The sequence below is a fragment of the Cervus canadensis genome, chromosome 6, assembly GCF_019320065.1.
Source record: "Cervus canadensis isolate Bull #8, Minnesota chromosome 6, ASM1932006v1, whole genome shotgun sequence".
Taxonomy (NCBI): domain Eukaryota; kingdom Metazoa; phylum Chordata; class Mammalia; order Artiodactyla; family Cervidae; genus Cervus; species Cervus canadensis.
In genome coordinates, this window is record NC_057391.1 from 81,746,230 (window position 1) to 81,759,618 (window position 13,389).

The 13,389-nt window shown below is 41.0% G+C and overlaps 1 protein-coding gene across 1 annotated transcript in view; it reads left to right on the forward strand.

Moving 5' to 3' along the window:
- The window catches only part of TTLL5 (tubulin tyrosine ligase like 5), a 306,157-nt gene that overhangs the window by 154,719 nt on the left and 138,049 nt on the right, over positions 1-13,389 (forward strand). The window lies entirely within an intron of this gene.

Below are 13,389 nucleotides of genomic sequence, written 5' to 3' on the forward strand. Positions count from 1 at the left end.
TCTTCACTCTGTATAACAGGCTCTAGGTTTGTCCACCTCACTAGAACTGACTCAGATTCATTCCTTTTTATAGATGAGTGATATTCCACTTGTATATGTACCACAACTTCTTTATCAATTTATCTGTCAGTGGAGATCTTGGTTACTTCCATGTCCTAGCTATTGTAAATAGTGGTGCAGTGAACTTTGGGGGGCATATGTGTCTTTTTGAATTATGGTTTTCTCAGAGTATATGGGCTTCCTAGGTGGTGCTAGTGGTAAAGAATCCACCTGCCAGTGTAGGAGACACAGAAGACATGGGTTTGATCCCTGGGTTGAAAAGGTCCCTGGAGCAGAAAGTGGCAACCCACTTGCGTATTCTTGCCTGGAAAGTTCCATGGACAGAGGAGCCTGGTGGGATACAGTCTGTGGGGTCACAGAGTTGGATGTGACTGAGCACACACGCTCAGGGTATATGACCAGTGGTGGGATTGCTCGGTCGTATGGTAGTTTTATTCCTGGTTTTTTTTTCAAGAAGTCTCTGTACTGTCCTCCATAGGGGCTGTACCAATTTTCATTTCCACCAACTGTGCAAGAGGGAGGGTTCCCTTTTCTCCACATCCTCTCCAGCACTTTTATGTTTGTAGATATTTTGATGATGGTGGCCATTCTGACCAGTGTGAGGTGATACCTTGTAGTTTTGATTTGCATTTCTCTAATAATGAGCAGTGTTGAGCATTTTTTCATGTGTGTATTAGCTATCTGTGAGTCTTCTTTGGAGAAATGGCTGTTTAGGTCTTCTGTCCATTTTTCTGATTAGGTTGTTTTTCTGATATTGAGCTGCTTGTATATTTTGGAGACTAATCCTTTGTCAGTTGCTTCATTTGCAGTTATTTTCTCCCATTCTGAAGGTTGTCTTTTCACCTTGTTTTTGGCTTCCTTTGCAAAAGCTTTTAAGTTCAACTAGGTCCCATTTGTTTTTATTTCCATTACTCTTGCAGTGTATGTCAAAGAGTATTCTGCCTATGTGTTCATCTAAGTTTTATGGTTTCTGGTCTTACATTTAGGTCTTTAATCCATTTTGAGTTTATTTTTGTGTGTGGTGGTAGGAAATGTTCTATATTCATTCTTTTATACATTACTGTCCAGTTTTGCCAATACCACTTATTGAAGAGACTGTCCTTTTTCCATTGCATATTCTTGCCTCCTTTGTCAAAAATAGGGTGCCCGTGGGTGCGTGGCTTTATCTCTGGGCTTTCTATCTTGTTCCATTAATCTGTATATCTGTTTTTGTGCCAGTACCATACTGCCTTGATGACTATAACTTTGTAGTATAGCCTGAAGTCATGAAGGTTGATTTCTCTACCTGCATTTTTCTTAAGATTGCTTTGACTATTCAGGGTCTTACAAATTGTGAAATATTTTGTTCTAGTTCTGTGAAAAATGCCATTGGCAATTTGATAGGAATTGCATTGAATCTGTAGATTGCTTGGGTAGTAGAGTCATTTTCATAATTTTGATTCTTCGAATCCAAGAACATGCTATATCTCTTCATCTGTTTGTGTTGTCTTTGATTTCTTTCATGAGTATCTTATAGTTTTCTGTATGTAGGTCCTTTGTCTCTTTGGGTAGGTTTATTTCTAGGTATTGTACTCTTTTGGTTGCAATGGTGAATGGGATTGAGTCCTTAATTTCTCTTTCTGATTCTTTGTTGTTAGTGTATAGGAATACAAAGGATTTCTCTGTGTTGATTTTATATCCTGCTACTTTACTAAATTCATTAATTAACTCTAGTAATTTTCTGATAGGATCTTTAGTATCTTTCTATGTGTAAGTATCATGTTATCTGCAAACAATGAGAATTTTACGTCTTTTTTCCCAATCTGGATTCATTTTGTTTCCTTTTCTTCAGTGATTGCCATGGCTAGGACTTTGAAAACTATGTTGAATAATAGTGGTGAGAGTGGGCACCCTTGTCTTGTTTCTGTTCTTGGAGGATGTGCTTTCAGTTTTTTTACCATTGAGGATAATGTTTGCTGTGGATTTGCCATACATGGCCTTTATTATGTTGAGGTAGGTTCCTTCTTTGAAGAGTTTTTATCATAAATGTGTGTTGACTTTTGTTCAGAACTTTTTCTGCATCTGTTGAGATTATCATATGATTTTTATCTTTCAGTTGGTTAATATGGTGATCAATATATTCAAATATATGATTTGCATATATTGAAGAATCTTTGCATCTTTGGGGTAAACCCCTCTTGATCATAGTGTATGATCCTTTTAATGTGTTGTTGGATTCTCTTTGCTAGAATTTTGTAGGATTTTTGCATCTATGTTCATCAGTGATACTGGTCTATAGTTTTCTTTTTTTGTGATGTGGCCTTCTCAGATTTTGGTATCAGGGTGATCGTGGCCTCATAGAATGAGTGTTCCTCACTGTGCAGTTTTCTGGAAGAGTTTGAGAAGGTTAGACATTAGCTGTTCTCTAAATGTTTAATTAGCTTCCCAGGTGGCGCTTGTGGTAAAGAACCTGTCTGCCAATGCAGGAAACATAAGAGATGCCAGTTCGATCCCTGGGTTGGGAAGATCACCTGGAGAAGGGAATGGCAACCCACTCCAGTGTTCTTGCCTGGAGAATCACCATTGACAGAGGAGCCTGGTGGGCTACAGGTCCATAGGGTTGCAAAAAGTTGGACACAACTGAATTAACTGAGCATGCAACCATTTGACAGAATTCACCTGTGAAGCCATCTGGCCCTGGACTTTTGTTTTTTGGGAGATTTTTGATCACAGTTTTGATTTCAGTGCTTCTGATTGATCTGTTCGTAATTTCTATTTTTTCCTGGTTCAGCCTTGGAAGGTTGAACTTTTCCAAGAATTTGTCCATTTCTTCCAGGTTGTCTGTTTTATTGGCATATCAGTTCAGTTCAGTTGCTCAGTCATGTCCAACTCTTTGCGACCCCATGGACTGCAGCACGCCAGGCTTCCCTGTCTGTCACCAACTCCCGGAGCCTACTCAAACTCATGTCCATTGCATCGGTGATACCATCCGAACATCTCATCCTCTTCCTCTGTCACGCCCTTCTCCTCCCATCTTCAATCTTTCCCAGCATCAGGGTCTTTTCCAATGAGTTGGTTCTTTGCATCAGGTGGCCAAAGTATTGGAGTTTCAGCTTCAGCATCAGTCCTTCCAATGAATATTCAGGACTGATTTCCTTTAGGATGGACTGGTTGGATCTCCTTGCAGTCCAAGGGACTCTCAAGAGTCTTCTCCAACACCACAGTTCAAAAACATCACTTCTTCAGCACTCAGCTTTCTTTATAGTCCAACTCTCACATCCATACATGACTACTGGAAAAACCATAGCTTTGACTAGACGGGCCTTTGTTGGTAAAGTAATGTCTCTGCTTTTTAATATGCTGTCTAGGTTGGTCATAACTTTCCTTCCAAGGAGCCAAGCATCTTTTAATTTCACAGCTGCAGTCACTATCTGCAGTGATTTTGGAGCCCCCAAAAATAATGTCTGTCACTGTTTCCATTGTTTCCCCACCTATTTGCCATGAAGTGATGGGACCAGATGCCATGATCTTAGTTTTTTGAATGTTGAGTTTTAAGCCAGCTTTTTCACTCTCCTCTTTCACTTTCATCAAGAGACTCTTTAGTTCTTCTTTGCTTTCTGCCATAAGGGTCGTGTCATCTGCATATCTGAGGTTGTTGATATTTCTCCTGGCAATCTTGATTCCAACTCATTCTTCATCCAGCCCGCTGCTTGTAGGAGTCTCTTCTGATCCTTTGTATTTCTACATTGCCTGTTGTCACCTCTTCTTTTATCACTTATAATTTTGTTGATTTGAGTCTCCTCCCTTTTTTTCTTGATGAGTCTGGCTAATGTTTTGACAATTCTGTTTATCTTCTCAAAGAACCAGCTTTTAGTTTTATTGATCTTTGAGTTGTTTCCTTTTTTTTTTTTTTCATTTATTTCTGCTCTGATGTTTATGATTTCTTTCCTTCTACCAACTTTGGGGTTTGTTTGTTTGGTTTTTTTGGGGGGGGGTTCATCTTTTTCCAATTGCTTTAGGTGTAAGGTTAGGTTATCTCTTAGATATCTTGTTTCTTAAGGTAAGATTCTATTACTATAAACTTCCCTCTTAGAACTGCTTTTGTTGCATCCCATAGGTTTTGGGACAGCATGCTTTTGTTGTCATGTGTTTCTAGGTCTTTTTTTATTTCTTTAGTAACCTATCGGTTATTTAGAAGTGTATTGTTTAACCTTCATGTATTTGTGTTTTTCACAGTTTTTTTTCCTGTAATTTATATCTAGTCTCATTGTGTTGTGGTCAGAAAGGTGCTTGATACAATTTCAATTTTCTTAAGTTTATCAAGGCTTGATTTGTGACACAATATATGATCTATCCTGGAGAATGTTTGTTCCTTGTGCACTTGAGAAGAAAATGTCTTCTGCACCTGGATGGAATGTACTGAAGATGTCAGTTAGGTACATTTTGTCTAAAGTATCATTTAAGGCTTGTGTTTCCGTATTAATTTTCTGTCTTGATGATTTGTCTATTAGTATAAGTGGAGTGTTAAAGTCCCCTACTATTATTGTGTTACTGTCGATTTCCCCTTTAATGTCTGCTAACAGTGTTTGCCTTATGTATTGAGGTGCTCCTTTGTTGGGTGAATAAATATTTACAATTGTTACGTTTCCTTGATCCCTTGATCGTTATGTAATGTCTTTCTTTATCTCTTGTAATATTCTTTATTTTAAAGTCTGTTTTGTCTGATATGAGAATTGCTACTCTGGCTCTTTTTATTTCCATTTGCATGCAATATCTTTCTCTGTCCTCTGATTTTTCAGTCTGTATGTGTCCTCGGTCCGAGGTGGGTCCCCGGTAGGCAGCATGTATGTGGGTCTTGTTTTTGTATCCATTCAGCAACTCTGTGTCTTCTGGTTGGAACGTTTGATTCATTTATATTTAAAATAACTATTGATATATATGTTCCTATTGGTATTTTCTTAATTGTTTTGGGTTTGTTTTTGTAAGCCTTTTCCTTCTCTTGTGTTTCCTGCCTATAGAATTTCCATTAGCATTTATTGTAAAGCTTTTTTGGTGGTGCTAAATTCTCTAAACTTTTGCTTGTCTATAAATCTTTTGATTTCTCCATCAATTTTGAATGAGATCCGTACTTAGTAATCTTAGTTGTAGATTTTTCCGTTTCATTACTTTAAATATATCTTGCCATTCCTTTCTGGCCTACAGAGTTTCTGCTGAAAGATCAACTGTTAACCTTATGGAATTTCTCTTATATGTTACTTGTTGTCTTTCCCTTGCTGCTTTCCCTTTTTGTTTAATTTTTGTTAGTTTGATAAATATGTGTTTTGGCATGTTTCTTCTTGGGTTTATCCTGTATGGCACTCTCTGCATTTCTTGGACTTCATTATTTCCTTTCCCACGTTAGGGAAGTTTTCAAATATAATCTCTTCAAAAATGTCAGACCCTTCCTTTTTCTGTTCTTCTCCGTATAATTCAAATGTTGGTACATTTAGTATTGTCCCAGGAGTCTCTGAGACTATCAGTTCTTTTCGTTCTTTTTTTTCTTTATTCTTCTCTTAAGCAATGATTCCTACCATTATACCTTCCAGCTCACTTATCTGTTCTGCCTCAATTATTCTGCTATTGATTCCTTCTAGAGTATTTTTAATTTCACTAATTGTGTTGTTTATTACTGTTACTTATTTTTTATTTCTTTTAGTTCCTTGTGAAATGTGTTAAATGATTCTTGGCCTTTTCTCCATTCTGTTTTCAAAATTTTGGATCATCTTTGAAAAGTAAAAGTGAAAGTCTCTCAGTTGTGTCCAACTCTTTTTGATCCCATGGACTGTACAGTCTATGGAGTTTCTCCAGACCAGAATACTAGAGTGGGTAGCCTTTCCCTTCTCCAGGGGATCTTCCCAACCAGGGATCAAACCCAGGTCTCCCACATTGCAGGTGGATCCTTTACCTTCTTAGCCACCAGGAAGCCCAAGGATACTGGAGTGGGTAGCCTATCTCTTCTCTAGCAGATCTTCTTCCCAGGAATCGAACCGAGGTCTCCTGCTTTGCAGGCGGATTCTTTACCAACTGAGATATCAGGAAAGCCCTGGATCATCTTTACTGTCATTATTCTGAATTCTTTTTCAAGTAGTTTGCCTATTTCCTCTTTGTTTATTTGGTCTTGTTCCTTCATCTGCACAATATTTCTCTGTCTTTTCTTTTTGTGTAAAATACTGTGTTTGAGGTCTACTTTCCTTAGGGTATAGGGTCATAGTTCCTCTTGCTTTTCGTCTCATGGGTGAGGTTGGTCCAGTGTCTTGAGTAGGCTTCATGTTTGAAGGGACTTGTGCCTGCATTCTGGTGGGAGGAAGTGAGTTTTTTCCCTCTGATGGGCAGGACCATGTGAGCTGGTGTATTTTGGGGTGTCTGTGGGAAGCCTGTCTGCTGATGATTGGGTTGTGTTTTTGTTTTGCTTGTTGTTGGGTAAGGTATCCTATGCTGGGTGCTGCAGGCAATCGGGTGTTGCTGAGTCTTGATATAGGTGGAGGCGTCTGTGGGAGTTCTCACTGATGAATACTCCCTGGGGTCAGGAGTTCTCTAGTGTCCTGTACTCAACACTCCCACTCCAGAGGCTCAGGCCTTACTTCTGGTCAGGCAACCAAGATCTTACAAGCTGTTTGTTATGCCAGTGCTGCTGCTGCTGCTAAGTCACTTCAGTCCTGTCCGACTCTGTGCGACCCCATAGACGGCAACCCACCAGGCTGCTCTGTCCCTGGGATTCTCCAGGCAAGAATACTGTAATAAAAGGATTAAAACAAACAAAAACCCAAGAGACTAAAAATGAACCCCAGACAAATGGTAAAAGCAAAGTTAGACAAATAAAAACAAAAACAAAGGAACATATACACACAACACATACCACACACACATGAAACCAAAATATACCAAAGAAAATAAAGTTCAAGAGAGTGACCTGGCAAACAAAGGAAACCAAAAATAATATCAACCAATTAAAAACAAAACTAACTAAAACAATAAGCAGAAGACAAGACCAAAGCAGAGTGTCAACTGAGGAATAAAGCAAAGAAAACAAAAGAAACAAACATGGTGAAAAAAGAAAAACAAATAGAAAAGCAAAGTTAAGTCAAAATATATAAAAAAGATACATACATATTAAAGTAAAACTTCAACAAGAAAAACAGCAACAACAACAAAAAAACACAAAAAGCTAAAATAGAAGTTCAGTTATAGAAGTAGAAATATATAAAAGAAATAAAAAATGTGTTAAAAAAGAGATAATAATAACCACAGAAACAGAAATAAAAGAATATTCAGAACCCACTATAGATGGAATAAAAATATAAGAATAATAATAACTATTTTTCTCAGGTCTCAGCTGTCAGCATCCTCACCCCCGACCCCACCTCACTGCTTGAGCCACACCCCACCTTCGCATTCTTAGGAGGCCCTTCAGTACTCAGGAGGGCTGGCCTCCGGACCTGCTGTGGGGACAGGTCAGATTCTAATCTGGCCCTAATCCTACGTGTGCTTGCCTCCAATGTCCAGAGCTGCCAGAGCTAGAGAATTTTCTTTTGTAGGAGTACTCATTACCCTTTTATATATTCCATAGACAGAGAGTTTACCTAGTTGTTCTCGTGGGTTTAATTTACAGTTTATACAGCTTTTAGAAAGTTTTTTGATCCTCTTCCTTAGTCACTCCATCCCTGGAGCTTAATTGTGGTTTTATCCTCACCTCTGCATGTGGGTCATCCACAGGAGTTTGCTTCTGAGGCTGCCCTGGAGGCCTTGAGTCTGCCCCAGTGAGGATCAGGCCTGGAGGTGGCGCAGCTGCTTGGGTCGCATGGACCCCGGCAGGACCAGGTGCATAGGGAAGCCAGTGCCCATGGGTGCAGGAGATATGGTGCTATTGGGATTGTTTTCTAGCCTCTGGCAGCTCTGCCCCAATGAGGGCCGAGCATGGAGGCAGTCTAGCTGCTTGGATCGCAGGGATCCCAGTGGCATATACTGTGTTTAATCCTTGCTCATAGTCAACATTTTCATGTATTGACTTATGATATTTTCTCCTTGTCTCCTAATTCTTTTTTATACCTTCTACTACGCTGTGTTTCAATAATTTTGGACTCTTTTTCTTTTGAAAAAGAGTTTTATGTATTTTTATGTAGCTTGTCTAATTAAACTCAGACTCTCTGGACAATGTTCATTTGGAAAGTGGGAAGGAAATTCCCTCTATGTAGTTGAGCAAAATGGGGGAGGATAAAATGCAAATAAATTCTGGCCATAAAGTCAGCAACTTCTACTTTAAAAAAGAAACCACTCTATTGAAATCTAGTCTCCGTCTGTATTTTAAGTCCTCCTGTATAAAAAAAAAAGAAACAGATTCGCAGTCCATCTTGGCTCTAATGGCTATTAAATATGGGTTTAATTGTATCTGTCCCTGAGTCAGATGACCTAGAGGGTAATGTGACTGTTACGACAAAGTATTCCAACCAGCTGAGAGATGTTGTTCCCTCCAAATAAAGAGGCTCTCCTTCAAGTGTCCCACCGGGTCCCCACCCCCAGGCCAGCACATCAGCCCCTGCCAGCCAGCCACCTCTCTGGATGCTCCCCTGCCCTGAGGAGCAGTGACCGGAAGGCTCAGGCATGGAGGAAATACCTAATTGTTGTCCAGGTGTCTGTTGCCATTAGAATGATGACTTAAGGAACTAATTTGGGAAGCAGAGCCTCTGCCCAGGAAGCAAGATAAACATAAGCACATTACATCATGCTCTGGTATAGTGTCTTTCATACCAGTGATCATTGTGGTCAAGGGTGAAAAGAAGCATCTTGGTTCAGAATTAGGAAGTGTTGAAGACCACGAGGCAGGACTTTTGAAGATAGGCCATCCTCCCACATGCTTCTCTTCACAGAAGAAGTCTCTCCTTTGGTGATTTACAGTTACAGAGTAATCACATTCCTAAAACATAAGTCGTAAAAAAGAAATTCTGTTTATGCCACAGAGCTTTATTTTCCATATAAAATATTTCCAAATATTCCATTTTCATTTTACAGTCTGAACCTTGTTTCTATGGAAAACATTTTCTCCACAGTCTTGGATATATTGTCTTTATCCAGGACTGCAGTTGTTTTCCATGTGATAAACAATGTCAAGACTGTACATTTTGGTCAGACACAGCACGCGGGATCAGATCCTCAACCAAGGATTGGGAATTCCATGCCCCTTGCAGTGGGAGCACAGATTCTTACTCACTGGACCACCAAAGAAAGTCCTGAGTTTTTGCATTTTTTATAGTTTATATTTGGAATAAACAATTATGGCTGGGTTTAGAGCCTTCTCTTGGTGACACCTGCTAATGCTGAGACACAGAACAATGGAGGGATCCGTCCAGGTCAGAGGAGGACCTAGGGCACAGCGCTGTGAGTGGCCTGCTCCCAGCGAGGCTGCGCTCGTGGGCTGTGGTAGAAATGGCACACGATACAGTCAGTGTCACAACCGCTGGCACCAGAAATAACCCCTGCAGAGTTCCCTGGTCTTTCCCTTTGGGGGTTAGTTGTACCATAATATCCCTGTCTTCACCTCTTCTTCAAGTTCGAGGTCAGTTTCTAGGCCCCATTCTAGCAGGGTAGCCCTAGAAAATCTTCCCCTACCCCCAAACTACCTCTGGTTGCCAGGATAGCCTGGACGCTCAGCTTGTGACGTCTAATTCCGTGGGGAATTCCCAGAGATAGCCACTCAGAAGCAGCCCTAAGTGAATTCTCATGAGGTCCTTCCAGAACTGGCAATGACGTGGGCCCCAGCCAGACCTCCCTCAAGCATTCTGCTCTGTTCCAGGCCTCAGTTTCTTTATTTACCTGGTAAGTCACTGTTTTGTGAATATTTATTTAATTTCTTATTGTTCCTTCCTTAGTAGTAAGGGTGACTAAGTTTAATGAATAAAAGCTTAGTAGCTTAGAGTTGTGTTTTATTACTGGTTTTGACACTAAGTGACCCTAAACTATTCATTTAATCTTTTTATTGGATAAGCATACTTACACATAAACTGGCCTGTTTTTGAGAGCTTTTAGGTTGTCCTTAAACCACTTTGATCTCCCTGGAAGTGGGTGCTAAGTAAATAAAAGGTGCTCTTACGTGTCCATCCACAAAAGCATCGGTGGATTCCAGTGCTGATAAACTCTCATAATTCACTCGACCAGGGGCTGCCCTGTAAACAGTGAAAAGACGTAAAGAGATCCACTGCTGGCTGTACTTTTCATCTGCATATTGGAGGATTCAATGACTTGGTAGCCACAGGAATGAAAACTAGTGACTCACAAGAGCTCTGCAAATAGTGTTATTTTTCATTTCCCTGTGGTGTTGCTATTGTTCTCAATTTTATGGATCACACAAGTTTTCACCAGACAACCTTGTTCTTCCCCCGCTGTTTTGAAACCATCCCAAGTATAGCCCAGGGCTGTCGTCTCCCATTGGGTCAGTGTGAGCTCAGCCCAGCTCCTCAAATCCCTCGGTTCCTCTGGTCTGTCTGGAGTCCCTCTTGGAGCTTTGTTGTGGGAGAGGAAGGCAGAGAGCCCACGCCTTGCCCAGACAGTCTGAGGCCTGGCCATGGAGCTTGCAGTTCCCTAGACACTCGGAGTTGGACTTGGCCAGCCATTCCTCTGTTGTTACTTTTCAGAGGTAATAAGTGAGATTAATTGCAGGCCAATCTCCAGAAGAGAATGTAGTCAGGGCCAAATGCAGTCACATGTTTAGAAACCTGAGGTGTGCCTCTGAACAAGGCTGATTGAGAACGATACAATCCACGATGCAGGTACCGAGTGTTTGCAACCTCTTTTTTTCTTAAAGGGGTTGTATTTGACTTCTATATACTGATGATGTTGTTGTTATTTAAGTAGCTCAGTCATATCCTAATCTTTTCTGACTTCATGGACTGCAGCCCACCAGACTCCTCTGTCCGTGGAATTCTCCAGGCAAGAATACTGGTGTGGGTGGCCATTCCCTTCTCCAGAGGAGAGGATCTTTCTGACCCAGGGATTGAACCTGGGTCTCCTGTTGCAGGCAGATTCTTTACCACTGAGCCACCAGGGAAACCCCTAGATGTTGATACCTGGGTATGAAGCTTTTCTTTAGCCAATGAAATGGCTAGGATTTTTCAAGCCACCTTTTAATTATCCATTTTTCTGGGCACTCGGGGAGTTATTCAGAGCTGAGAATTGATGTTGAGAGGCACCTCCTCATTACTGCCAGCCTTGCACGGCACTGGACTACGTCAGGGAGGAGCACTTTCTAGGTGAGGAGTGCATCTTTCTTTGGGAGACCTGGAAGGGTTACTGTAAAGTTTTGGCTGCTGCTTGGAATGATTTAGGAAGAACAGGGCCTCAGACAGCTTGGCAGGAGCCTGACGCTCTGTTTTTTTCCAGTCCAGCCCTTCCTTGTGGATCGAGCTGTCAGGGAATCCCACGAATGTCTGGCTTCTGCCCCTTTGTATGTTTTTCCAGCATTTGTCATTGAATTATTTTTATCCATCTCTGGCTTTTTCACACACACCACCTGGGGATTTGTCTGTTCCTCGATGTTAAAGGTGCGGGGGAGGTTGAAGGCACAGCCCTGAGTCTGTTCCTCCTTTTTGTGACATCGTGGACCTAGGCTGCTTGGCCGGGTGGCTTCCACTCTGGAAAACAACTGTATTTTAGAACTTTAAATTCAGTACTGGGGAATGGGGTACAATGAAGCCACAAATCTTGGAAATTTGGGCACTATTTCACATTACCTTATTCCTCTGCCTGCTTACTTTTTAGTAATAAATTATAGTCTGGTCCCTTTCTTTTACCTAATTTTTTGGGACCAATTTCCAGAGATTTTGATACCAGTTCAGCTAATACTTTTTTCCCTTCTTTTAGATTATTTTTTTATGAATGTTCGTAGAGACTCAGGACTCTGAGTTCCCACCATTTCATTTTTAGTTAGTCTTCAGAAATACTGAGTTTATTTTCTTTAAAACTAAACCCTCTATTCATTTGCTGTGCATTAGGCATTGTGTTAGCACACACCACCTGGGGATTTGTCTGTTCCTCGATGTTAAAAGGTGCGGGGGAGGTTGAAGGCACAGCTGTGAGTCTGTTCCTCCTTTTTGTGACATCGTGGACCTAGGCTGCTTGCCCAGGTGGCTTCCACTCTGGAAAACAACTGTATTTTAGAACTTTAAAATTTAGAGTTCTAAAACTGTACTTTAGAACTTTAAAGCTGCTGTGGAGTACTGACAAATAAGACAGAATTGTCCCGTCTCCCAGAGTTTACTGTCCAGGAACTATCTTCTGTTTTTAGCCTAGCGCACAACCACTTTGTTATTGTTGTTATTGTTTAGTCTCCAAGTTGCGCTTGATTCTTTTGTGAGCCCATGGACTGTAGCTTGCCAGGCTCCTCTTCCCAGGCAAGAAGACTGGAGTGGGTTGCCATTCCCTTCTCCAGGGGATCTTCCTCACCCAAGGATTGAACCCGGGTCTCCTGCATTGCAGCTGGATTCTTTACCACTGAGACACCAGGGAAGCTCTGCAGGGGACTGGGTAGGGTCTAAAAGAGTTTCAAGACCTGGTGTTGGATCACTAAAAGGCTACCATCTGGCAGCAGGAAGGAGCCACATACATGTGGGACGGTTAGGAATCTGCGTCGGGCAGCATATAACAAAGATTTACATTTGTGACACAAGCAAGTAGAAGAAAGGGAGTGCAGAAGAGGATGGAAGGATTGACCCTGCCACGTGCTACAGCGTGGCTGAATCTTGAGGACATTATGCTGCATGAAATGAGCCAGTCACAAAAAGACAAATACTGTAGGATTCCACTCCTATGAAATTATCTAAAGTTGTCTAAATCGTAGAAACAGGAAGTAAAAAGGTGATTGCTAAGGGCTAGGGGAACAGAGGATGGGGAATTAGTGTTTAATAACCATAGAGTTTCAGTTTTGCAAGATGCAGAAGTTAGATCTTTTGCATAGCAGTGTGACCATATGTAACACTACTGTACTCATAAAAATGGTTAAGACAGCAAATTTAAAGTCATACATTTCTTTAAACCATGATAAAGAGACTAGGAGGAGGAAGATACTAGGTTTTAAAAGAGAGTCCCATAGGTAGGCAAAAAAATTACCAGAATGGAAAGGCTTTGCTTCCATTCTCTCCATTTGTTTAGGGAAATTATTCTGGAACCAGTCCTTTAAATGCTTCTATTGGTATATTCTTTAAAAGCATGTTAACTTTATAGGGAAGGGGGCCATCGACCCCTATTAGCAAGATGGCATGGTGTAGTGAAAAGAGAAGGGACTTTAGAATTTGCCTTACTGAGTATGTGACCTCGAGCAAGTTA